Here is a 25,439-nt window from a genome sequence, read left to right on the forward strand (position 1 = left end):
ACTGTACAAAAAAGATCTTCATGACCCAGATAATCACGATGATGTGATCACTGACCTAGAGCCAGACATCTGGAATGTGAAGTCAAGTGGGCCTTAGAAATCATCACTACGAACAAAGCTAGTGAAGGTGATGGAATTCTAGTTGAGCTATTCCAAATCCTGAAAGATGATGCTGTGAAAGTGATGCACTCAATATGCCAGCAAATTTGGAAAACTCAGCAGTGGCCACAGGACTGGAAAAAGTGAGTTTTTGTTCCAATCCCAAAGAAAGGCAATGCCAAAGAATATTCAAACTACCACCCAATTGCACTCATCTCACATGCTAGTAAAGTAATGCTCAAAATTCTCCAAACCAGGCTTCGGCAATATGTGAACCGTGAACTTCCTGATGTTCAAGCTGCTTTTAGAAAATGCAGAGGAACCAGAGATCAAATTGCCAACATCTGCTGGATCATGGAAAAAGAAAGAGAGTTGCAGAAAAACATCTATTTCTGCTTTATTGACAATACCAAAGCCTTTGACTGTGTGGATCACAATAAACTGTGGAAAATTCTGAAAGAGATGGGAATACCAGACCACCTGACCTGCCTCTTGAGAAATTTGTATGCAGGTCAGGAAGCAACAGTTAGAACTGGACATGGAACAACAGACTGGTTCCAAATAGGAAAAGGAGTATGTCAAGCTTGTATACTGTCACCCTGCTTATTTAACTTCTGTGCAGAGTACATCATGAAAAACGCTGGACTGGAAGAAGCACAAGCTGGAATCAAGATTGCTGGGAGAAACATCAATCACCTCAGATATGCAAATAACACCACCCTTATGGCAGAAAGTGAAAAGGAACTAAAAAGCCTCTTGATGAAAGTGAAACAGGAGAGTGAAAAAGTTGGCTTAAAGCTCAACATTCAGAAAACTAAGATCATGGCATCCAGTCCCACCACTTCATGGGAAATAGATGGTGAAACAGTGGAAACAGTGTCAGACTTTATTTTTGGGGGCTCCAAAATTACTGCAGATGACTGCAGCCATGAAAATAAAAGATGATTACTCCTTGAAGGAAAGTTATGACCAACCTAGATAGCATATTCAAAAGCAGAGACATTACTTTACCAACAAATGCCTGTCTAGTCAAGACTATAGTTTTTCCTGTGGTCATGCATGGATGTGAGAGTTGGACTATGAAGAAAGCTGAGCACCGAAGAATTGATGCTTTTGAACTGTGGTGTTGGAGAAGACTCTTGAGAGTCTCTTGGACTTCCAAGAGATCCAACCAGTCCATTCTGAAGGAGATCAGCCCTGGGATTTCTTTGGAACAACAATGCTAAGCTGAAACTCCAGTACTTTGGCCACCTCATGCGAAGAGTTGACTCATTGGAAAAGACTCTGATGCTGGGAGGGATTGGGGGCAGGAGGAGAAGGGGACAACGGAGGATGAGATGGCTGGAAGGCATCACGGACTCAATGGACGTGAGTTTCAGTGAATCCCGGAGTTTGTGATGGACAGGGAGGCCTGGAGTGCAGCAGTTCATGAGGTTGCAAAGAGTCAGACACGGCTGAGGGACTGAACTGAACTGAATGGAAAGGCACAGCAGAGTAGAGTCTGGTTAGGGCCACAGCTGTAAGTTCGCAGCCACCACTTGGGATGTCTCTTGCAGGCCTGATCTGAGGAGGAACAGCACTCGAGGCCTCTAGGTCAGGAATGACCAGAGACAATACACCAGAGCAGCCTCGGCCATTGTTATTGTAAATGTGGATGATACTGGGAAATAGCTGAGCCATGGAAGTCATGCACACATACAAACACACACACACAGATAGCACCCCTTGCTTTCTGACACGTTTTTTAACAAGGACTGCAATTCCTGACCATTTAAGCAGTGACGTGCTGCTACCCAGCTCATAGGTCAGGGGAGGACAGTAGCAGTCAGAAACAGCCCCTGCTTGGGGAATGCAGATCACTTCAGATGCACAACATCATAAGCCACCCAGAGCCATGAGCCTGTCTGAAGGTACAGCAGGGCCTGAGGCCATCCAGTGGTGGCCGTCCAAGGGGGAGTGCCCAGCATCCTTGCAGATGTCTGTTCCAGTGTCCTTCTTCCATTCCAGACTAGGACTGATGCTCCTGGCTTTTCTTGGCCCGGCATGTGTCCTGAATGGCTCCTTGACCTAAAGCAGATTATGAACCATCCTCTAGCATCCATCATGATCAGCGACAAAGATGAAGACTTTCTTAGCTACATGATCAAAAAGAAGGTCAATGAGGGAGACTGCAATTGGGTGGGTAGGGGACTGAGTCTCACCACCACCACAGATGCTGTGCTGGAAGTGGCTTAAGGCTGCCTTGGGAAAATACAGAAGAGCTGGGGGAGGAGGTGGCCAGAGAGCCCCATGAGCAAGACTTGGTTCCTAATGACACCATCTCCAACATTGCAGGACATGGGCATCTTCAGCTTCTCTTACACCTGTATCCCCTATTTGTGTTTCTGTCCCCATGCCGAGCATGTGTATACACGTGTGAGCTTGTGTCGCCTGTGTTTATGTGTGTCTGTGTGTGTGTCTGGCCCAGGGCAGATGCAGAGATGAAAGCAACAGGAAAGGATGTGCTGAGAACCAGAAGAGGAGGCAAGAGGCGTCCCCAGTCTGAGGGTGGTTGGTCGACATATTCCACAGTGACCCTGTCCAAGATGGGAATGAGCAAAGGATGGCCAGTGATAACTCTGGACCATGACTCCAGAAATCAGCAATTAGACCAAACACAAAACACGCTCACCATTTCTACAGTGTTGTTGTGTGTGTTTGGACCGGTAAGAGGGGGTACATTGTCTGAGGATTCACACAGAGCAAATCAGGTGGCGTGAGGTTTTGAAACCACTGCCTGTGTACCCCATAGTCTGTGGGGACATGGGCCAGCCAGTTGAAATAGTGGATGTGGCTATGGCACACCTGGGATGGTGAGGAGGCCAAGGTCTTGAAGTGAAGGGCAGAGACCCAAAGGACAAAGTGGCACAGAGAGTCTGCTGCACTGGAGACTTGTTCCACACATGTCATTAGGAGACCTGGGAAGGTCCTGGGCCGGTGCTGCCCAGGATCAGCCCGTCAGCCAGCATGATCTCTTCCTGAGGGTGGCACACACTGGCATGATGTGACACAAAATGTGAGACACGCTAAGGTAGGCTGTCCGTGCAAAACCCCAGGCATTCTAGGACAGGTTGTGAGCATGGCAAGCCTCCAGGCACTTCCCGCCTACCTGGTAGTGCAGAAAGCTGATGAAAGCCTCTGGGTTGTGTGTATGTTTTTGCCTCTCTTCCGGAGTGTGCTTCTTAGGGAGCTAACAGAGAGGAAGCAAGAATGTGGGCTGTTTGCATGCAGAGACCTTGGTTCTTGAGAGACATGGTATGGAGCCAGTGCCCCTGGGGGTCAGTTCAGAAATGGCTGGTATTCATTTCATGGACTTGGTAACAGTGGTCCTTCTGAAGATGCCCCATTCATTGCTCACCTTGATAGTCCTGATGTGAATTCTTTGCTTTCTCTGGAGTCTCGTCCTTGGCAGTGTGTATGACTCTTGAGTGATTCACGAGCTGATTGACATGAAGGCTAAGAAGTGGGGACGTATTTCTGTTCAGTGCATAGCCCCTTTCTACATGTATACATTTCAAGTTACAAAAAAAATGAAGCATTAAGTAAATCAGTAGTAGTAGCCTCAGTTCAAGTGCTAAACAGCCACATGAGGTTTCAGGGCTACAGTACTGAGCAACAGAACTATTTGTGCAGACAGATTTACAATGCTGGGCTAGAAAATATGGACATATGAGAGTGGAGGAAAGAGAAGAATACAGTTTCTAGACAACCTTCAAAGACCAGGATGATGGAAACAGTGGATAAATGTTAGCGTCTTCAGTGATGTAGAGCAAGTATGATGTAAAAGTGCCTATCCTGTGGAAACTTCTCCATTTAAACTCAACAGCTAGCACTGCCACTCAGGAAGATACCGGTGGTAAAGAAAATCTGCTCCTTATGCCCAAGGCTTTGCTGGGAACAAAAAGAACATATGGGAGAACCGAGGTCACCCAGCAGATTAATAGTATGGCCACAAAGAGTCAAGGACATACACGGTATCTGGCTTGCAGCTGGCCCAGACACCATCTTAGATTTTGACAGGCCTGTCTGGTTCATGGACTGGCTGAGCTGTTCCCAATACCCAGCTGTGAGTGGAGAATAAGGCATATTTCCAAGTGATGTATAAGAACAAGGGTTTTACATATCTGGGTGACATACAGAGGGTATGAGTAGCTACCTTTAACCACCCAAGTTGGTACCAGAGGCTAAGGAAGAGATATGGTGGCAGCCGAAAACACTCGATTCTTCAGCTATCTGGACAGTATGCCTAGTGTGCTCAACAATGCTTGTGTAGCCACTGTTGGTACCCTTACAGTTCATCTAGGAGATAAAACCCTTTAAGACTTCCCAGTCTGCTGATACTCAAGGGAAAAACAGGGAGACCCAGAGATGAGGGAAACAGGGTCCAACACAAAAGGACTTTTCTTCTCTAGTCAGTACATTCCTCATGAGTGTACATTTTAAGTCCATGAAACCTCAGGTAAGTAGAACTTAAGATCAGGCTCCTGCACAGCAAAAATGCATGGTTGTAAACCATCTGAGTGCAAGTAAGCTAGCAGAGGACCAAGATCTAGGACTCAGAGAAGCTAAAGTAAATTCTCAATGAAAAAAAAAAAAAAAAGTATCATGTGCAGTACTGCTTTCAACACTTAGAGGTATTAATTAAATCTTTTTATTCTTCCAAACAACTCTTCATCCGATCATTCAAGAGATGAAACAAACAATATTCACACAGGCAAGATTCAGAATTCAGACCCATAATCCAGACCCAGAGTCTACCACCTTGCAAACTGTCATTGCAAGATACTTGCAGGAAGGGAAGATAGTAGATCTTGAATCAGATTTAACACACATGGTAATGCTAGAAGGCAATGGCAACCCATTCCAGTACTCTTGCATAGCAAATCCCAAGGACGGAGGAGCCTGGTTGGCTGCATTCCATGGGGTCGCTAGGAGTTGGACACAACTGGGCAACTTCACTTCCACTTTTCACTTTCATGCATTGGAGAAGGAAACGGCAACCCCCTCCAGTGTTCTTGCCTGGAGAATCCCAGGGATGGGGGAGCCTGGTGAGCTGCCCTCTCTGGGGTCGCACAGAGTCGGACATGACTGAAGTGCCTTGGCAGCAGCAGCAGCAGCAGCAGCAAGGCTAGATATGTATGCTCTACATCTAACCTACAAATGTCTTTATTTCTCTGTAAGCAGAGGACAGGAGGAAAATGATGCAAGACAAGCATCTGGCAGAACTGGATTTAATCTGATCTGATAACCCTGGATTTGAGAGAAATTCCATGCTGGTGCAGTGTGGAACCTTTTGCATTAATATGCGAACCTGCTTCTTCCAAAGACAATTGGGTTCAGGCCTTTGCCCAAGGAAGGATATGACACACTGGGATTAATGCCTCTTTATTAAGAATTCCAATGCTGAACACAGAAAGCAGCAACAAGAAATTACGTCCAAAAGGATGTAATGCTCAGCTTTTGCCAGAAAGTTGAGATGACTGGAAACATGGAAGAGGAACATAAAGGAATTAGCAAATGCTGTATCATACATAGGGAACCTCCACATCTTCACCATCCTCATCATTGTAGGACAGCTCAGGCACCAATGCTTGCATGTGGTGTCCCAGCTTTTGCTTTGATACTTGACTCACAATTTCTGTCATCCTAGTATGAGGAATAACAGGGTCAGGCAAGTAGAAAAAGAGGAAAGGATATAAAGGGGCATATAAGTAAACGTGAGTTGCACAGATAGCTGATGCTTCCTAGCCGAGACAGGACCTCTTTCTCCCTGCCCAGTGAGTCCAACTCACGGTTGATCCATCCGTTCCTTCAGCTTGCTGGGTGGCATTAAAAAGGAGTAGAGCATGGATATACCGTGGGATAGCATGATGATCTCCAATTTGTGCTCTGTCGGAAGACATTAGAAAGGAGGGGCCACAGTGTCTCTAGGATGGACTATACCAGGGACCTGGGCAAGCACTACCCTAGGTGTAGTAAGTGAAGAAAGGGCCTTACCTTAAAGTGGTCAGGGAACTGCTTGAGGGTCATCTCTTTACCATTAGGCTGCAGTCCCTGGACCTCAAAGTGATCCCAAAGTGTACACTCTTGGCTATAAAACTGTAGGATAAAGCACAGTAGATTAAATCAGGGGATAAGCCCCTGTTAGACTCTCTCCTTTAAATCACAAATATGACAGTTTCATTTCCACAGTGCACAGGTTCAAACAATGAACACAGGGTGCACAAAATTAAACTTCCAGAATGATGAAAAGCAGAGCCAGTTATCCAAGGTAAGATACATATACTGTCTACTCATATACATACACAGTATCACTCACTGATGTGTACTACCAAATGTTTCCACAAAAAGCAAGACTTTACCTGGTGGTGGGGTGGGGCAAGGGGCCCAGAGAAGCAGAAAAAGGGCAGGGCCAAGTTGATGAAGCTATTCTTATAGGACTCAAGCTGTTGGTGTCCCTGTACCACTTTGTACAGCTCCAGACATACAAGGCCAACTATAGCTGCTGTGGTTGTAGCAATGGCTGGGATGATCTTCCCTTCAATCAGCTTGCTCTAGGACACAGAATGTGATGAGCAGAGGTGGTTGTTAAGAGAGGTTGAGGGCCCACTGAAAAGGTCCTATGTGGCAGATTCAAATTTGCAAGGGGTTCAAGGTTAGATGCAAATTTTTGTTACCTTATGCCGGTCTGCAGGGGGAATGTTATACTTCTCTGCCCGGAGGTTGGATGCAGCCACAATGAAATCCATGTGAAAGTTGGTCTCATCATCCTATTGTTGAGTGGAGACAGAGGAAGAATAGAGGAAGCAGATTAGGAACCAGAGGTTTTTAGATAGTATGGACTGACATCTATTCTCCTCCATTACCTGCCAGTCCAGCCAAAGATGTCCCAGAATGCAAAATAACTAGGCCATATGGTAAGCGTGTAAACCCCACAAAAGCTAAAGATGGCTCAGCCCATCCTCCTATCCTGCTGAGGGTACCCCCCTCCTAAGCACCTTCTCAAAGTTGATTGGGTACATCTTGAACCCAGAAAGGCTCTGTGGGTTGGGCAGCATAGCTATGAGCTCCTGCATGTGGGTATCATCTGCAGAAAGGAGGTACTACATGCCAGTCCTCAGATACACATTAGATTCCAGACCAGGGTCTGAAGTGAGAGCAGGAGTCCATAGTATGGCAGAGAAATTCACACAGATAAAGGATTTAAAATGGAGAGACATCATGGGAAAGAGTCAAATGAAGCACGAAAGGTAAGGCAGAAACACCCCAAAGAAAAAACAAGTAGAACGGTGTGTGGGACTTGAAAAGGAGTATATCTAGAGACACTGAGGGAAAAGACTGAGGCACTAAGAAAGGTTTAGTCAGTTATACTATTTGTAATAAAGATGGAAACAACCCACCTTGCTCAGGGATGGATGAATGGATACAAAAACATGGTCGATCCATTCAGGGAAACATTCAGTTCAGTTCAGTTCAGTCGCTCAGTCGTGTATGACTCTTTGCAACTCCATGAATCGCAGCACACCCAGCCTCCCTGTCCATCACAAACTCCCGGAGTTCACCCAGACTCACGTCCATCGAGTCAGTGATGCCATCCAGCCATCTCATCCTCTGTCATCCCCTTCTCCTCCTGCCCTCAATCCCTCCCAGCATCAGAGTCTTTTCCAATGAGTCAACTCTTCGCATGAGGTGGCCAAAGTACTGGAGTTTCAGCTTTAACATCATTCCTTCCAAAGAAATCCCAGGGCTGATCTCCTTCAAAATGGACTGGTTGGATCTCCTTGCAGTCAAAGGGACTCTCAAGAGTCTTCTCCAACACCACATTTCAAAGGCATCAATTCTTTGGCACTCAGCCTTCTTCAAACTCCAACTCTCACATCCATACATGACCACATGAAAAAGCATAGCCTTGACTAGACTAACCTTTGTTGGCAAAGTAATGTCTGTGCTTTTGAATATGCTACCTAGGTTGGTCATAACTTTCCTTCCAAGGAGTAAGCGTCTTTTAATTTCATGGCTGCAGTCACCACCTGCAGTGATTTTTGGATCCCAAAAAGATAAAGTCTGACACTGTTTCCACTGTTTCACCATCTATTTCCCAAGAAGTGATGGGAACGGATGCCATGATCTTAGTTTTCTGAATGTTGAGCTTTAAGCCAACTTTTTCACTCTCCACTTTCACTTTCATCAAGAGGCTTTTTAGTTCCTTTTCACTTTCTGCCATAAAGGTGGTGTCATCTGCATATCTGAGGTTATTGATATTTCTCCCAGCAATCTTGATTCCAGCTTGTATTTCTTCCAGTCCAGCGTTTCTCATGATGTACTCTGCATAGAAGTTAAATAAGCAGGGTGACAATATACAGCCTTGACATACTCCTTTTCCTATCTGGAACCAGTCTGTTGTTCCATGTCCAGTTCTAACTGTTGCTTCCTGACCTGCATACAAATTTCTCAAGAGGCAGGTCAGGTGGTCTGGTATTCCCATCTCTTTCAGAATTTTCCACAGTTTATTGTGATCCACACAGTCAAAGGCTTTGGTATTGTCAATAAAGCAGAAATAGATGTTTTTCTGCAACTCTTTTTCTTTTTCCATGATCCAGCGGATGTTGGCAATTTGATCTCTGGTTCCTCTGCGTTTTCTAAAACCAGTTTGCACATCAGGAAGTTCACGGTTCACACACTGCTGAAGCCTGGCTGGGAGAATTTTGAGCATTACTTTACTAGCATGTGAGATGAGTGCAATTGTGTGGTAGTTTGAGCATTCTTTGGCATTGTCTTTCTCTGGGATTGGAATGAAAACTGACGTTTTCCAGTCCTGTGGCCACTGCTGAGTTTTCCAAATTTGCTGGCATATTGAGTGCATCACTTTCACAGCATCATCTTTCAGGATTTGGAATAGCTCAACTGGAATTCCATCACCTCCACTAGCTTTGTTCGGAGTGATGCTTTCTAAGACCCACTTGACTTCACATTCCAGGATGTCTGGCTCTAGGTCAGTGATTACATCATCGTGATTATCTGGGTCATGAAGCTCTTTTTTGTACAGTTCTTCTGTGTATTCTTGCTATCTCTTCTTAATATATTCTGCTTCTATTAGGTCCATACCATTTCTGTCTCTTATTGAGCCCATCTTTGCATGAAATGTTCCCTTGGTATCTCTAATTTTCTTGAAGAGATCTCTAGTCTTTCCCATTCTGTTGTTTTCCTCTATTTCTTTGCATTGATCGCTGAAGGTTTTCTTATCTCTTCTTGCTATTCTTTGGAACTCTGCATTCAGATGCTTATATCTTTCCTTTTCTCCTTTGCTTTTCGCTTCTCTTCTTTTCACAGATATTTGTAAGGCCTCCCCAGACAGCCATTATGCTTTTTTGCATTTCTTTTCCATGGGTATGGTCTTGATCCTTGTCTCCTGTACAATGTCACGAACTTCATTCCATAGTTCATCAGGCACTCTATCTATCAGATCTAGGCCCTTAAATCTATTTCTCACTTCCACTGTATAATCATAAGGGATATGATTTAGGTCATACCTGAATGGTCTAGTGGTTTTCCCTACTTTCTTCAATTTAAGTCTGAATTTGGCAATAAGGAGTTCATTATCTGAGCCACAGTCAGCTCCTGGTCAAGCCTATGCCCCAACCAGTAACGCTGAAGAAGCTGAAGTTGAACGGTTCTATGAAGACTTACAAGACCTTTTAGAACTAACACCCAAAAAGGATGTCCTTTTCATTATAGGGGACTGGAATGCAAAAGTAGGAAGTCAAGAAACACCTGGAGTAACAGGTAAATTTGGCCTTGGAATACAGAATGAAGCAGGGAAAAGACTAATAAGAGTTTTGCCGAAAAAAATGCACTGGTCATAACAAACACCCTCTTCCAACAACACAAGAGAAGACTCTATATACATGGACATCAACAGATGGTCAACACTGAACTCAGACTGATTATATTCTTTGCAGCCAAAGATAGAGAAGCTCTATACAGTCAGCTCTACACAGTGAAACATTAAGCCTCCTTAAAAAGGAACATTTGAAATCCTTGCTGTTTAATAGCATAAATGGACTCAGAACTACATGCTTAGCCAGAGACAGAAAGACAGTTATTGCATAAGGTACCTAAAAGTCAAAATCATAGAGATGGAATATACATTATTGTCTGCCAGAGGTATAGGGGAAGGGGACTGGGGTGCTACTGTTGGATGGGTTTAGGGTTTAAGATTTGCAATTTAGGTTCTAGAAATTTCCTGTACAATGTAACTGTATTTAGTCAAGGCTATGGTTTTTCCAGTAGTCATATATGGATGGGAGAGCTGGGCTGGGAAGAAAGCTGAGTGCCAAAGAATTCATGCTTTTGAGCTGTGGTGTTGGAGAAGATGCTTGAGAGTCCCTTGGACTACAGGGAGATCCAACCAGTCCATTCTAAAGGAGATCAGTCCTGGGTGACCTTTGGAAGGAATGATGCTAAAGATGAAACGCCAGTACTTTGGCCACTTCATGTGAAGATTGACTTATTGGAAAAGACTCTGATGCTGGGAGGGATTGGGGGCAGGAGGAAAAGGGGACGACGGAGGATGAGATGGCTGGATGGCATCACTGACTCGATGGACGTGAGTCTGAGTGAACCCCAGCGTTGGTGATGGACAGGGAGGCCTGGCATGCTGCAACTCATGGAGTCGCAAAGAGTAGGACACGGCTGAGCGACTGAACTGAACTGAAATATATTTTTTAGAAAATGATTTAAGATGGAAAATCTCTTGTGTTTTTTACCAAAATCTTAAACAAACAAACACAGGATGTCAATGAAAACATAAATATAAGGCATCTTAAAGCAGACAGACAGAGACAAGAGGAGATAAGGAGTAAGACACTAGTGCAAACAAGAGACCAGGGCATAACAGATACAGACGGAATATATTGCGGGGAAAAGCACTAAGAGAAAGAAGAGAGCAGTGAAATGAGGTAAACAGGACCTATCTGAGAATGAAGGAGGTGAAAACCAGTGCAGATTAAACAAATGTACAGGAAAGAAGATAGTAGAAAGTACCTGAAGGGGAGACATCTCTCTGAAAGGGAGATGCCTAAAGAGAAATATATACAAAGAGGCATCTGAGAGAGTGGCTATTTCAGACAAAAAATGCAAGAGATATAAGAGGAGAGGACAGATATTCAAAGGAAGAAGTTGAGGGATACATTCAAAGAAGATAAAATGTAGACAGGGATTTATAGAACATGAGAAGGGTAAGGGTGACCTGGAATTTTGAGTTAAGGGACAGTTACACATGGAGCAATGAGGCATATCTTGAGAGAGAGATGAGGAAAGATATACGCACAGATTAATAACAGGTTAATGATACATATTAAAGAGAAGTAAGGATGTAGATGAGGAGATCTGTCAAGAGGAACCAGAGAAGAAATCAGACAGAGAGACTACTGGTAGAAATCATATCCATTTCTACCCTCAGAAGAACACAAGAAGTATAGGAAATAGCATAAAAAAAAAGAAGAAGAAAAGAAAAAACACACAAAGAAAAGACAACCTGGTCTTCCTGAGAGAAGGAGAAGAAAGAAGCAGTACGAGAGAAAATTTGTCTCAGTCAAATGCTACTGGAAACTGAAGAAGCAAGGAAAAATGGCAGTGGGTAAATCTCTGACAGGAGATCTCAGAGCAGAGCCAGGGGCAAAACACGAGTGCACAAGAGGCTTGCATGGACATGGGCTACAGTAGTGTGGTGGCTGCAGCCCAACGAAAATGCTCTCACCAATGGAGGAACTGGTTTGCAGCTCCTCATTAGAAACTTGGATCCTGATGCCAGACTTTGGGGTGAACTCAGGGACCTGCATAGACTGAATGAGTATGGTGACAGCACTCCAGTCCTGAGAGCCCATCAACCCATAGGTCTGGGCAAAGAGGTTGGCAGCAGCTATCACGTAGTCCAGATGCAGGGGCTAAGAGAAGGCAAGGTAAGGAGGGGTAAGAACATCAGTACTCCCCTACAGAGGCTCGGCCTCCTTACCACCTGTTTAGTGACTTTCTACCCAACTGCAGGAGACCCAGGAGAGTAGACTTACACTGTTGACATCAAAGATGAGTGGGTGTGGGCAGCATTTGGGGCAAGACCAGAAAGGGGCTCCTGAACCTGTAATCTAGAAAACAGAAAGATTTAGGGGAGCAGAACCTGCCACAAGAAGTCTCTCTGATAACCACAACTCCTCACTTTCAGTCCTGGAGGGCCCAATTCACTATATTTTGACACTTGCTTTCTGCCAGATACAGAGATACTGATGAAACTTTTACGGACTGCCAGCCACTGTGTTCTTGTTGTTCAAATGCTAAGTCATGTCCAACTCTTTGAGACCCTGTGGACTACAGCACACCAGGCTCCTCTGTCCATGGGAATCTCCAGACAAGAATATTGGTGTGAGGAGCCATTCCCTTCTCCGGGGGATCATCCTGACCCAGGGATCGAACCCAGGTCTCCTGCACTTCAGGCAGATTCTTTACCACTGAGCCAGCAGGGAAGCCCTCCAGGCACTGTGCTAACAAATTAACTTACTAACTTAATAAAGAGAAATTAACCTTCACAAAACTCTCATGAAATTAGGTCACCATTATGACCTAATTCCATGATGACTATGCTGAGGTGAAGAGAGGAACTGCATAACTAGTTCCAAGAGGACACAGCTAGATTCGATGCCATCAACTCTGAATTTTTTCTTCTACACTTTGTACAGTCCTGACTGGGAATCTAGAATGACATATCCTATGTCTAAAGGAAATTGATACCAAGCATCTCAGGGCTAGAGGAAACAGTAACTGGGGATTAGAGGAGAACAGTGGCAGTCTTTGACCTCAAAACTCATTGGTTTATTTGTTTTAAGAGCTCTCAAAGCCTTGCTGAGCTTGCCACAACTGGATTAACTGTAATGAATCATGTCAAAAGCATGGCAGAAGCCCACAATAGTGGCTTACACAATTACAACAATACACAATTACACAATTACAACAAATAGTGGCTTACACTTACACAATAGTGGCAATACACAATAGTGTAAAGCAACTACCCTCCATTTAAAAATACTAACGCATATATATAGAATTTAGAAAGACGGTAACAATAACCCTGTGTACGAGACAGCAAAAGAGACACTGATGTATAGATCAGTCTTATGGACTCTGTGGGAGAGGGAGAGGGTGGGGAGATTTGGGAGAATGACATTGAAACATGTATAATATCATGTATGAAATGAGTTGCCAGTCCAGGTTCGATGCATGATACTGGATGCTTAGGGCTGGTGCACTGGGACGACCTAGAGGGAGGGTGTGGGGAGGGAGGAGGGAGGAGGGTTCAGGATGGGGAACACAGGTATACCTGTGGTGGATTCATTTCGATATTTGGCAAAACTAATACAATTATGTAAAGTTTACAAATAAAATAAAATTTAAAAAAAACACATAAGATAGGGTATATGACAGTAAAATTTTTGGCAAAACTAATACAATTATGTAAAGTTTAAAAATAAAATAAAATTTTAAAAAAAAACAAAAAAAATAAACAAAATAAAAATAAATAAAAAGTAAATTAAACAAGGCTAGGGCAGACTGTTCCCAGTAGACCTATTCTGACAAATGGTCCCTGTAACAGTGTTACTACCTGGTTAGGAGGAAAGTTATGCAGCAGCTGTCTGATGTTGTTGGAGTACTGGGTATGCCAGTGGTAGTATGCCCAGGTCACACAGTCAGCTCATGATTGTGGCCGCTGCAGCACTAAGCTGCACTGCACAGTCTCCAGCACCTCCAGAGGTTGGGTGCCTACCAGGCACAGCGTTCGTTCCACAAACTTGGGGTCTCTATCAAGAATCAGACGGGAAACCAATGCAGAATTACAAAGTGATCTTAGCAGTAAGCTTATGTCTGTGGAGAGTCAGTCCTGTCTTCCAAAAGTATAAGGCCCGAGCAACCATTAATTTATTCAGAAAGTAGACCAGGGAATTCCCTGGGTACCACTAACTGTGCTTCTACCACAGGGAGTATGGTTTCCATCCCTGACTATGGAACTAAGTGTCCATACACCACTGGTGTGATTCTTGGTGTGTCCCCCAAACCCCTAAAAAAAAAAAAGTACAGTAGGTCCTAACTGTTAAATGGTTACAGAGTACTTTGACTGACAGGCCAGAGGCAGGGTGAGCAGGCATTTGCACCAAAGTACTCACGTAAGATACTGGTTGACATTTTCTGCTGGCTTCTTGAAAAGACCTTCAAACTCATCCTGAGCCCACTGAAGACAGAGCAGAAAACATTACGTGAGATACAGGAAACAAGTTTCCTGCAGGCATTAGAGAGACCATCAGGAAAATACAGAAACAGGGAAGAGCATGTCTGCTATGGGAAAACAGAGGAATGACGCCCTACCAATGGGACTCCTCAAACTTTTGAACCCCCCACCATTCCAAATAAAAATCAATCTCTTGGGCAGAGATTACTGCCAAGCCTAAGTTTGTGGAAAACTTCTTCTGAGGTTGTACATGCTAGCCTAGGTATGTCATGCCTCAATTACAGAAAAAAGTTCACATGAAGAATAAAGCAGGAACGATCCTGCCACAGTGATTTTCTGCGGACTGGGCAGAAGATAATAGCACTTTGCCCCTTGAGAACTAAAGAGATAAATAAATACAGTCCCAGGCAAAGTGATGTGAAGCATCCTGTTGGTGGAGATCCAGATTCAAATGCCAGCTCTGCCACACTTTTGTGACCTTCAGGCACATCTTGTCTTTTCTATCCTCATTTCAAAACTCTACATCACTAATATCTATACCTCAAGAGGTTAATATCAAAGAACCACCACACAGGTATGTATTTTAAACTTATTGTGAATGTCACAAGGACATACCAAATGTAAATGCTTCACAAAAGTCCTGTCAGATTGACAAGTTTCATTTCCATTTTACAGATAAGGGGATCTGAAGCATGAAGAGCTTAAGTCCAAGTGTCAAACAGGTATTTGTTTCAAAAGCCCTTTTACTGGCCTCTCTGTATGTTAGTCGAAAGAAACAGAGTAATGGAACCATAATCTTGCAAAGGTTTTACATATTCAGAGAAACAGACAGACACACACACACACACCAACACATCTTACTACCTCTCCCTCTGTCTCTGACTATAAACATATACATACACACACAAACATGGAAGGCATGGACAGGCAGAGAGACACATGCATACTGAATCCCTAAGTATAAACTCATCCCGAAAGGAAAAGTGACAGATACAACTGTTTCTTCTCATTTTCTTTTTACTATTCCCATACTTCCTAAACATACTCAAAACTGCATTAAGAAATATTTTCATAAAATGATGGTTATTTGGGGACCGAAAAGGACACAGGAATTAGGAGTAGGCTCTGAGTGCCAGTTAACAGAAGGCTTTTACGTTGTCAATCTAGATGAAAGATATGTGCTTCTATACATAAATATATATACGCATTATATAAAAAGAATTATTCTGACAAGCTGCTAAATATATTTTGGACATAAATCAGAAAGCTATACTCAAAACTATGTACTCAGTGTTAGAGAGGCCTTTAAATATATATATGCATTATATAAACAGAATTATTCTGACAAGCTGCTAAATGTTTTTTGGACAAAAATCAGAAAGCTATATTCAAAACTATGTACTCAGTGTTAGAAAGGCCTTTAAATAACAAGCAGAGCTGATATTAAGAAGATGATTTTGTTTAGCAAGAGAACAATATCCTGTATATTAAGAAAAACATCTTCACTTGTTAGATATACATTTCTTATGTAAAATAGTTTACATAGTATACATAATACTTCCCTGTATGTTTGCAAACTAAAATTCACAAGTTAAGAAAAAGCATTCCAAAAAGTTTAGGGTACTAGGTGTAAGTGAATGAAGGAGATTTGAAGGCAGGGCACATTTTATATACACTGAGGTGCGCATCACTGGAATCAAAAGAGCTTGGCACTGTCCAGATGCCTACTGTTCCACCTCTTTCTACCCCCACAGCTGATCACCTGCAAAGTGTGCTCGATGGCTTTTGGGAAGTGCTTCAGCGTGCAGATAGGGATGGGCTTCTCAGGAGGGTCCTGGCTGGAGCTGTATGCCTCTGCCCTTGGTTCCCAGTGTGCCTGACTTCAGAAGTGGCTTATGGTGGTAAACACAGTGGCAGTCCATGTACCTGCCTGTGGAAAAGAGTCAGCAGATGAAGGGGAGGTAACCATCAGTACATGAGATGGTGACACTGCCTCCTGAAAACACATACATCGCTCTGGCCATCTTCTCACCCATCCAGAACACTTACGGGTGTCCACACTGTCCAGGGCATTGGCTACACCATCCAGGTTTTGGAAGAAGTCATCATCATACACATGCTCTGTCTCAGGGCCCACACAGTTCTGATGGCTTATAACCTGGATGTGTGGATTTATTTGGCTCTGTTAGACCTCTAAACAGAGAATGGTTAAATAATATTAGCCTGTTTAAGACTAGGATAATTCCATTATATAGTAAAATCATGGAGAAAAACTGTACTATTAGACAGGGATCGAGTGTATTTATGGTTTTGCAAATTTCTCTTAAGCTATTTTAGAAGACAGATGACTTTTCACAACTACTGCAATATATATTTTGTTTAAAAGAACATAAGGGATATTCAGCCTTACCAAAAAAATGTTTCAGGAACAGTTTTAGGTGATATTAAAAAAAATACATAACACTTGACAAGTGACTACAAATGTAGTTGCAAGGTGAAATGTGGAATCCATATCAACATCCACTGTTTTTCAACACATTTTGAATGGATCTTTCCTTAATGTACAATTAAGGAAATTGTACCATCATACATTGATCTAGTCATTTGGAAAACACCGTGTCCTTTTCAGACAGCTTTCAAAAGTAGAGAGGAAGATTCCCCATTCCACTGGTGAAATGAGAATAAAAAGAAAATAACATCCTCGTAAGTCTTGACACATCTGTGGACCTGAGGAAAGAGTGCTGTCTACTTCCATTGAATTTTGAGAATCTCTCCATCTTTTAGCATTGCATCAGAAAAAACCAGAAATTCTCTATTTTCTTAATTTCTCAACTATCAAAGTACTGCCTAGTACCTGCATGATAAAAGTAAAGGGAGACACTAAGCAAGCAAAAAATAACCCTGACTTTTATATAAGCCTTTCACCTATAGCCCAGTTTCTGTAACCTCATGTAAGCAGTAACTAAAAATCAGAGGAAAAAAAGAGTAGGGAGAGATGTAAAATGCCAAATGCAAGATGTAAGTACTCAGTGAATATCTGCTGAAAGACTGAACTGTAGAGAAAAATTGAGGAACTGAAGGAAATGGGGAAACAAAAAAGACCTAAGTCAGTATGACAGATAAGAAGAAAAAGGAGAAAAATGCAACAACTTAACCCTGTCCATCTCATTCACTGTGATATCCCAAGGACGGAACAGAAACTGTCAGTTCAAATTTGACTTCTCAATGATGTCCATGTCTGTAACTGTGATTGACCCACCATCCTCACAGCCTAGCACAATCATGGAAAAGTTCTTGAGCAGTTCACAGCCAATGGCCCCTGCACCCACCTGAGAGGCAGTCAAGAAGAGAGAGAGGTAATGTTTAGGGGCACTCGGGTAACAATGCCACCCCTCAGTCCTTATTCCTCCTGGAGGCTGTAAGAGAGTGTTGGGCCAGAGAATCTAGTATTGAAGTTAAGTCCCAGGAGCATAAAAATGCATGGTCATCAGGAAAGAGGCAGAAGACCAGGAACAAAGGACCTGGTATGAAAAAAATAAAATGGTACACAGAAGGGATTAAGGTACAGTCAAACACCCTCCCTTCCAAGGCAACAGGATACTTCAGAAGAGGTGGCCCAAACTAGAATAAATAAAAGTAGCTTTTGCCCAATAGGAGTTCTCACCAAGAAGTATATCTGCTTGCTCAGCTTCTCTTGCAGGCTGGAGCCAAATACAGCCACCTGCCCATCATTAACGGTTCTGGCATTGCATCATGTGAAGGGAGGAGACGATTAGAGTAAAGGTACGTCAGAGAGGACCAAAGAAATACCTTCTCTGTGGGCCCCTATCACATACTGGAAGGCATTTGTCCTCTGTAAGAGCCTCTTGGTCCTCAGGGAGACACTCAAGGGCATCAAAGTACAACCACTGCATAATAGGCATAAGCTTTCCAGAGCAGGCCTAAAGAGGAGGTAAGAAAGGGGAAGTGATCCTTGGTTAATCAGAGCCTGACAGCAAGTAGGACAGTCAGAAAGACACCTTGTCCACTCCACCACTGTCCTTCCACCCAAACTTACTTTCATAACCTCCTGAGCAGCCAGGCCCCTAGTGAAGGCATTCATGGGTACTAGATCCCCAGCAGCCATGTAAGCCAGCTTTTGGATGAGCTCTTCATCCAAACTGTCTTGCTGCACTGCTGGCAGGGCTTGAGCCTTCACAGCCTCTGCTAGGGTCACCAGTTCCACTGCATCCTTCTGGTGCGACACAAGACACAAAGACTCAGTCAGGCCACTGTAGGGAGAGGGAGAGGTAGAAAAAGTAAAGGGAAGAAGACAAAATGGTGGAGCTTTGGTGCAAGGACCCAGGCTGGCTCACTAACCCACCTACCTAGTGGGGCAGCAGGGGCCGGCCATGCTGAGCACAGAACTGGTGCAAGGCCTGGAAACCAATGTGTAGCTGAGCAGAGCGAGAATACTTGGCAAAATCTGTTATCACAAAGTCTGGCTCTGCCAGTGAGTTGAGCAAGATTTCTGGTGGAGAACAGAGACCAGCACATCAGAACTAGAAAAGCAAAACAAAACCAAAGAAGAAATACCTGGACCCCCTACAGTACACCCTCCTGCACATACTCACAAAACTTATCTTCTTAGTTATTTTGACCTGACTGACGATGCTGCCACAGATATAATCAAAGAAATTTGAGGTATCACAGATACTTAAGGTATAGGGACCTGTAGGATAAAAACCATGAAGACTTATGTGTTAATTCACACCCTCCCAGGATCAACAGTACTATCAAAACTAGAAAGGAAGAACCTCCCTCTCTCCCTCTCCACCACCCAGCTCTACCCTGGGATTAGCAGATGCAAACTATTATACACAGGATGCATAAACAACAAGGTCCTGCTATATAATAGCACAAGGAACAATTTCCAATACCCCATGATAAACTATAATGGAAAAGAATACATAACATGATGTATATGAATGTATATATATATATATATATGTATATAGAATGTATATATATAGGTATATAGAAATCACTTTACTAGAAACTAACACAAGATTCTAAGCCAACTGCACTTCAATTAAAAATAATTTCATTAGAAACAAACAAACAAAAAAAACCCCACAATGCTGATTTCCTCAAAGACATAGGTTCTCTATGTCTAATATGTCACACTCCGGAGCATAAAGAAGCAATCTCTGAAAGGATCCAACATCCACGAGTTAAGCTCAAAACTTATGAAAGGAACAAAACATGAAGCTCGAAAACTCTAAAATCCACAATTATCTTGCATGCATCAAATATTTCCAGATCATGTATATCTGGCTTTAATTTTCATCAAATCTTTAAACTTTGAAACGTTATTTCTTTAAAAAACTTTTTTGGCTCACATCTTTGTTGGGATTTATTAGATTCCACGTATTTCACATGAAGCAGCCATGTGTCTTTTTTATATCTTCCAAATCATTCTTTACCATATTCAGGATTACTGAGAACTGATGCTGATGCATAAAATATATTCATGACTTGACAGATGGTACTAGTTGTAAAGAACTTGCCAGCCAATGCAGGAGACATTAAAAGAGACCCGGGTTTGATCCCTGGGTGGGAAGATCCCCTGGGGGAAGAAATGGTATTCCACTCCAGTGTTCTTGCCTGCAGAATCCCATGGACAGAGGAGCCTGGCAGACTATGATCTGTAGGGTTGCAAAGACTTGGACACGACTTCGGTGACTTAGCATGCATGTATGTGTGCAATGACTTTATAAACTTGCTATGTTTAACAAATTAACACATGAGAAAAAAAGTAGGAGATTTAACAAAGGAGAAGAAATTATCCACAATACAACAAAGAGCAGGGAGAAAACCCCAAAAGTAAAGTGGCTTAAAATACATGTAATTGGAGATCTGCAAAGAGATGATGGACTGGGGAGTGGGCTGAGAAAGTAGGATTGAGCCCAAATGAAGTGGGGGTGGGGGTGGGAGCAGGAATACTCCCAATTTGATAAAGCTATGATCTCAGAGGTAAAATAAATTTGAAAGGAAGCACCAAGAAAACTACACGACACTCTATCATAATCACAAAATATACTAAGGTATATAATCATCAATCTATTTCTTAAGGTCAGTGATAGAAAATATAAGAACATTAAATACAAAGGAACAAGGCTAAGAACAGGAGACTTCTTGGGGAAAACAGGCAAGAAAGAACAGTACTACATCTTTAAGCAATGATATCTAGAATGCTACATGCTGCAAAAATGTTTTCTCAAAATCAGGCATTTTGAAAGAAAAACAATTTCAAACACTAGAAAGCAACAAGAGTCACCACTCAAGTTCAACATATGATAGAGTTTGGGTGGAAGCAAAATGGTACTGGACGCACATCTAAATGTAGAGAACATGAATCTGTGAAACCCAAACAAATAATTTTAACCTAAGGATTATAAAATAAAAAAGCTCTTCTAGCTTTCTAATGCTTGAAGAAGTTTATGACACACATGAAATTGTAAATCCTTTGTTGTGTGTGTGCACTAATGAAGTATTACTTGGAAAAGCAAATGCAGAATTTACTTTTACACAGTCTAAAAGTTAAAGAAAAAATAAAAGAAAGGTGCAGCCAATGAGCCAAATGGAATCAAATGCTAGTAGTATTAATCTTTCTGCTTCTAGCTTCAGTTCACAGATCTCAACTAAGGCTACATGGATGCATGTTTTATAAATCCCAGGTGAGGGATTCCAGAGTTATCTCCTCCTGGCCTGTGGTGCAATTCCGTACACATACATATGACCACAGGGACAATTCTCCCTTTGCTCTAGGTACTCATTTCTTGACCCCCAGCTTAGCATACCCAGGACTTTGATCCCTAGTAGACAGATGCCATTGAGTTCATTCATGCCCTCAACTTCTGTAAAGGAGACAAAGTCACCACTCTCAAATCCATGTTGGGATTCATCCAGGCAAGTGACCACACCGGGGTTGCCCTGGTTGGAAGAGAAGTAAAGATAGTCTCGTGTAGAATCCAGGTACCAGGAGCACAGACAAGGACTAAGGCTACAAACATGGCTGCCTGGGGCCAGACTCCATACCTTGGTAACCACAGACACCATAACAGTGAGAGGCTGTTCCCCATTGGAATCAGTGAGGATCATTTTCTCTCCAAAGTCACAGAACAACTGCCTATAAAAGGAGAAAACACAACTGAGACCAGGAACTTGGGTAGTCAGGCACCATGCTGGTAATAAGACAGTGCTTACGCACTATGGGCAGAGGTGGACATGCAGACTTGTATTCATGGTTTTCCTAAGAGAATCATTCGGACAGAGAGCCAGGGGTGTTGGGCCTGGGCTAAGAAGGATTTAGGGATAAAGGGAGAAGCTGGCACTCACCCAAAAAGGCCTTGAGTGTCTGCTACCACCAGCTTGATTCTGTGTCTGTGACAGAACTCACCCACCTGCAGCTGGTCCTCCAAAGGAGAGTTGGTAAGGACCACCACCTGTAACAAGAAAGAAGCTCACTGTGAAAAGGACTGGCACTGGGGTAAAGGGGAGTAAGAAAATAAAGGAGAAAGGCAGGTCAGGAACTGGCAGAAGGTCAGGTCTCAAGCTTTCTGGTTCTATATTGTCTACAAATATAAAGTACATGCATCACGTTCAGTGGTGGTGAAAACTCAAGAAAAATATGAATTCCCAGACTATGACATGAAAAGTAAAGAGATATTAACAGGACAGAATCTGAAGACCAACTAATTCACTTATTTTAAAAATAAACACCCACTCCTACCTGCCTACAATCCTCTAAGCCCTTTAACATACTTTGTAAAAGTTGGCATTTAACCCCAGATCCTACAATTTTGTTTCCATTTTCAAACTAAACAAAACAGGACAAAGCTAACCCTGCTCCGCAAAAGTCTGGAAAGAATCTTTGTGCAAATGTTCTTCTCTTTTCAGCAGGGTAAGGATCTACCACAAAAGAAGAGTTTCAGCGCCCAAGTTTTTTAGGAAACTCCAGGCAGTGTTTCAGCACCCGGCATGCTCAGTCCGTTAAAGAAAACAAGCAAACAAACCAGAAAATGGATCTGAGAAAAGTAAGGCAAGTAGATGTTGCAAGATACCCGGAAACCACTAAGGAAGTCATCCACAAGGGCCCCAGTGTAGGAGTTGACTGGCACATAGCGGTTGAGTTCAGCAAGGTGGGGCTGTGATGCCTCAGCCCAGTTTTTACCAATGTCCTCCTCTCACAGGTAGAACTACAAGGTATAGAAAGGAAAACAGTGAGGCGAATGCAGAGATCAGGCAGTTTTGTGCTTGGGCAAGGAAACGGAGTCAGAAAGAGGTACCTGGGACGATAGGTCAGTCCACTGAGCAGTACCCTGATCATGCAGGGTGACAGCTTTGACACCACCAAGGATGATATTCTTGGAAATCTCCACCCCTAGGCCCTGAAGCCCTGATACCAGCACACTGGATGCCTGGAGATGCTTCACAGCCTCATGGCCAAGGCCATATCTGCCAGATTTGAAGAAGACTCTGGGTCAGGGCCTGGCCCATCTCCGTTTATATTCTCTGTCCCTCTCCTGCTTCATGTAACCAGGCTGAGTCACACTTAACAACTGTCAAGAGTAAAGACCTTCATCTATGTCCGTTTCACTGCCGTTTGTTGGCGTTCCCTACGAATGGAGGCAAAGAAATTTCAACAAGATAAAAGAAGAGCTTACTAAATAACAGAGATACTTTCCCACCACCACCAATTCCATCCCACCTTCATGATTTATGTCAGACACTCACGCTGGGTGATTCTGATGGGTCTTTGGACATTAGAGAACAAGCAGAGGAGAAATCAGGACTTGGTTTTGAATCAGGCCCAGACACACACTGTTTCTTCAACAGTGGCCCTGGACATCTTCAGAAAAAGGGTCAGAGATGAGCCAGATGTAGGCAGACTTTTCTCTTTGATAATGGCAACTCTGAGGGAGAGAAGGGGTTTAGGACTATATAATCTCATTTTAAGAAAACAGGAATGAAGACATGCTAGGTACTAAAGCCACCGTGAGTGGAAAGAAACAGAAGGCTGAGCTCAGACAGTTGGCATTCCCTAGGATCAGAAGAGACAAAAGACTTTCAGGAACATAATAAACCAAAGACTCAGTGACCACCCACTGGCTAGATCATGAAGTCTGGCTGGGTTTCAGGCAAGATGAACAGATGCTGAGAAGGAGAGGCAGACTGATATAACGCTATTGGAGGAGGGGCTATTATAATGCCACATGGACCATTGAGACTGTGAGTGAAGGTTTCCAGCTTCTGAACGAGGATTCAGGGGCTCTCCCAAGGCACTCTGGGTATACTCTAAGGCAATGTGGAGTAACTGGATTTTTTAAAAAGCTAGAAAACCAGCTACTTGTTGAATACACACATAGAGCACAAGGCAAGACTGGGATGATGAGCCTCTAATAGGGATGATTAGGACCAAAATCTGAAAGGGTGTTATCAGATGCTGCCACGGTGATGGGAGGTAAAGGGGAAGGATGTCTGAAGGATTATGTATCCAAAGGATTCCTGGCTGGTGTCTTACCCCTTAGGGGTTTCTGAGAAAAGATACTTGGGGTTATTTGAAAAGAATTATGACACAAGAAAAAACTGGGTATTCTCCAACAGCAAGTACTGGCATAGCAGTATAGCATGTTAGTGAATGACAAAATTGGATTCAGAGCTGTTTCTTGATGGAAATGCTAAAGTGGAATTTCTGGAGCTGGGCCACTAAGCAGAAATCTTGGGTTATAGGGACATTTCTTAAAAGTGATGTAGCAATGAACTGACATGCTTAAAACACACACACACACACACACACACACACACATTGTATTTTAACTGGAAATACTGGGTCCAGAGTGATCTCGGGATTACAAGGAAGGTGAGCTGTGTGGATGGGGTCTTGAAGTAGGGGTTAGGGTCAGTAGTATTCACTGGTCTTGCACTTTTTTTTTTTTAATCTCTGAACTGTGACCAGGAGGAGAAAACGAGTGAGAAAAATGGTGTCTAAGCAAGATGTTAGAGAAAAGTTTCTTTGAGGGAATTGAAGCGTAAAAAGACCTTGCCTGGTCTCTGGTTCTTCTTGGAAGCTGTGAGGGTAATAACTTGATTTAAAGTCTTCCTAGGAATACATGATTAGTGATTCTGAACCTGGTACTGTAACATACTAGGAAATAAGAATTTTTTACCACATATGCTGGGCCTCAGCGTCTAAAGGCAGAAATTGGGGCCTCTGGTGTACTGAGGTCCAATTTTGGAACCCAAGGGAAGAAAGGGGAACATCCACCCTGCACTTGGATGTTACGCCCCTGTGCTGGCACTTACACCACCACTTAAGCTCACTTTAGGGTATACAAGAGCTTCCAAAAACTCTGCCCAAAGAGGCTGCAGAAGAATCCCTGGCAGAAAGTGCTGCCAGGCGAGAGCAGCAGAGAAAGGCCATTTGTTACCAATGCCTGTTCGCCAGGTGGCTCCGCAGGCAACTTCACGTGGAACAGAAGACAAACCCAGCCGCGGCACTCTTTTAACTCTTCCTCCCCCGCCGACTAGCTAAAGATAGTTGCGGCAGCCTCAGCCTTCCCCGCTCTCCCTGCTGTCCATTTCATGGATACACCTGTTTACCTCAAACACCGAGACAAAATGGCGGCCGCTTCGCTGGCCGCCTAAGCTTGTTCTTACTGTCTGTCACGCCCACTAGTGAATCCCAGCAGACTTCAGCAGCGTTTGAGACGTCATTACGTGTGCCGCAAGAGGGATAAAGATCGCTTCCTCTGGTGGCTGGATTCGTTCGGTTCAGTTCAAATGCTCAGTCGTGTCGGACTCTGCCACCCCATGCATCGCAGCACGCCAGGCCTCCCTGTCCATCACTAACTCCCAGAGTTCACTGAGACTCATGTTCATCGACTCGGTGATGCCTCCAGCCATTTCATTCTCTGTCGTCCCCTTCTCCTCCTGCCTCCAGTCCCTCCCAGCATCAGGGTCTTTTCCGATGAGTCAAATCTTGTCA

At 43.4% G+C, this 25,439-nt stretch overlaps 1 pseudogene; it reads right to left on the reverse strand.

Moving 5' to 3' along the window:
* Positions 1-5,648: 5,648 nt before the first annotated feature.
* On the reverse strand, positions 5,649-23,168 carry LOC132344429 (ubiquitin-like modifier-activating enzyme 1; annotated as a pseudogene).
* Between the last annotated feature and the right edge of the window lie 2,271 nt (positions 23,169-25,439).

The sequence above is a fragment of the Bos taurus genome, chromosome Y (genome assembly GCF_002263795.3).
Source record: "Bos taurus isolate L1 Dominette 01449 registration number 42190680 breed Hereford chromosome Y, ARS-UCD2.0, whole genome shotgun sequence".
NCBI classification, from domain to species: domain Eukaryota; kingdom Metazoa; phylum Chordata; class Mammalia; order Artiodactyla; family Bovidae; genus Bos; species Bos taurus.